Raw genomic sequence first — 2,785 nt, 5'->3', positions numbered from 1 at the left:
GCAGTCTCCCTCAGTATGACCTAGATGACATTGTTTGGAGTGCTGTGATGTCCTCTGGAGAAGTCTACCATTTTGCATATAGCATTAAGTTGCACTTTTCTATTCATAGGTCTGATTAGAGACATCTGGAAGGCAGAATAATTGTCTTATTTTAACTATATTCATTGTATGCTTCTAGTACATACATAGGTGATGCTTTTTAAGTCAAAATCGTCCATTTGGGGGTTCAATGAACATACACTGGTTACTTTTTAGTTCAAAAGGAGCTGAGAAAAGGAATGGGAGACAGAAAACTTTAATATTTCTATTTTTTGGTAATCAGAGTATGATATTACCATATTCTGAGTTGAGAAATATAGAAGGAAGATCATATCTGGGTAACTGTATGAAAACGTCAGATTAATAAGAAATATCTACACTATATCAAAATGGAGATGTGCAATAGAAAATGAGATAGAGAAACCTAAATACCAAAGAAAATAAAGGGAAAGACTGTCTAGAGATATAAATGTAAGACTTTTCACTATAAAGTTGAGATTAGAAATATTTTGTATGATGGGAGGACTTTCATAATGCAATCCTGTTTGTTCTCAAGATAAAAACACCATTAGTTAAGAAAGGTATGGTTGATGAGAAGTTTAAATAAGAACTCAAAATAAACAACCCAAGAGGCGCCTGGGTGGTTCAGTTGGTTAAGCATCCAATTCTTGATTTCAACTCAAATCATGATGCCACAATTCATGAGATCAAGCCCTACATCAGGCTCTGTGCTGCTTGTCAGCAAAGAACTCTCTCCCTCTCTCTCTGCCACTCCCCCATTCTCTCTCAAAACAAATAAGTAAACATTTAAAAATAATAATAAAATTTAAAAAAAAAACAAAATAAACAACCCCAAAGTAGTAAGTGATGTAATCAGGAGTCCCAAGTCAATTGCCTATAGTCCTCAGGCTTATACAATTAAGAAGGAGAGTGAGACTCATGTAACATTTCTGGTAATATAGTGTCATCATGTCTTGTTCTTAGTTCCTCAGCTGAAACTCTGCCTCAGTGTCAGGAAGACACAAGGATTTGATTAATGAAAACGTAGTATCTTATATTAAGGAGATAGCAACTCTTTAGCACTCTTTGATGATTTCCACAAAGAGACATAAAATCTTTGTTACCCCATATTCCCACTTTTCATAAGAAGCTGGGAATCCAGATTTTTATGCTAATTTCCTATTTTTAACTATTAAACAGTGCGCGAGACATATAAAAACATCTCCAGGCTAGATCCAGCTGCTGAATACAATTTTGGATCTTCTGTACTATTTGGATAAAGTCTAAGTTAAAGATGGCATAGACATATCTCATTTAAAGAAATAAAGTTTCAAAGATAGGCAATGATTTCACTTAGTTTCAGTGAAACACTAAAATAATGTAAACACTAAGTAATATAACTAAAAGTTGGCACAATTAGGTTTCAGAAAAAACTATTCTTTCATCCTGATCATATTACCTAATAAAAATATATGAACATCATTTACTCATCATCTACTTGATGAAAATAAAATGAGAAAAAGAAAATGCTTGAGAAGTTGTAAGATATTTTAAAAATTAAATTATAGCATTATAATTAAAATATACTAATAATATGGTAGATTTGAAATCAGAAGCTTCAACATCATTCTTTGTAAATCGGGTCAGTTACATATGGTAAACATAGGATATATAGAAGTATAGAGCAAAAATTCATTTCTTCCTACCCTCCTTTTTTTAAGCAGCAGTCCCAACATGATGCTTCTCACTACTTAATGAAGGGACACAACACTTGGGGGGGGGGGGCAGTTATGGCAGGTAATTTGTAATAAATTTGTAATGAATGCTCTCCAAGATATAATGATTTATATTAATACACTTAATTCCAAATAAGTCACATATACCATTGATCAATTAGAAAAATGAAGATGACTTGCATTTGATAATTTCTACAGATATTTAGAAATATGATACGTTCTTTGAACTACAGTGAGTCACCTAACAACCAAAATCCCCAAATCAGAGAAGAATGAAATCTGTATGACCTCAATGTCATGTTTAGTGAGCTAGAACTGGATTGGGAAATATTCTCAAATTTCATAAAAATTGTTTTAAAAAATCTTCAAAGAGAAACTGTAATCATCTGAAAAAGTGTGATGAAAACTGTGCTCATTGGAATTGAAATGGTCGTTGGTTAAAAAGTTAAGAAAGTAAATTAAGACACCAAGGACAATGGATAACTTTAGCAATAAAGAATGTTTCACTCCCATTACCACCATAAAGAGAGTTTAGTCCAATTAAGTATTCATGAAACAAAACACCAAGGCTTTAAGTCTTAGATCAAGTTCAAGATTGGGCATGAACTAGGGGCGCCTGGGTGGCTCAGTCGGTTGAGCGTCTGACTTTGGCTCAGGTCATGATCCCACAGTTCATGGGTTCGAGCCCCATGTTGGGCTCTGTGCTGACAGCTAGCTCAGAGCCTGGAGCCTGTTTCAGATTCTGTGTCTCCCTCTCTCTCTGACCCTCCCCTGCGCACACTGTCTCTCTCTCAGAAATAAAAACAAAACAACAACAACAACAACAAAAAAGACTGGGCATGAACTCATGATCCAATAGTTTATATGAATATTAAACATTAAGTAGAGGAATAACTCAGAACTACACCATGGAATGGATTTCATTTTAATTTAATTAACTGATAGTTTAATTTAATTAACTGATAGTTAATTAAATTACCTACAAATTCCAGGTAAGAAACCGACTGACA

The 2,785-nt window shown here is 33.9% G+C and overlaps 1 non-coding gene across 1 annotated transcript; it reads left to right on the top strand.

Annotated features, from left to right (window-relative positions):
• The first annotated feature begins 2,389 nt into the window (after nt 1-2,389).
• On the top strand, nt 2,390-2,474 carry TRNAQ-UUG. The gene has a single exon. It is a non-coding gene; the product is annotated as a tRNA-Gln (tRNA).
• Nucleotides 2,475-2,785: the final 311 nt, after the last annotated feature.

Source organism: Hyaena hyaena, unplaced genomic scaffold, assembly GCF_003009895.1.
Source record: "Hyaena hyaena isolate Hyena2069 unplaced genomic scaffold, ASM300989v1 scaffold_1685, whole genome shotgun sequence".
NCBI classification, from domain to species: domain Eukaryota; kingdom Metazoa; phylum Chordata; class Mammalia; order Carnivora; family Hyaenidae; genus Hyaena; species Hyaena hyaena.
Note: the sequence above shows the minus strand (reverse complement) of the source record. Positions and strands in the feature narration are given on the sequence as shown.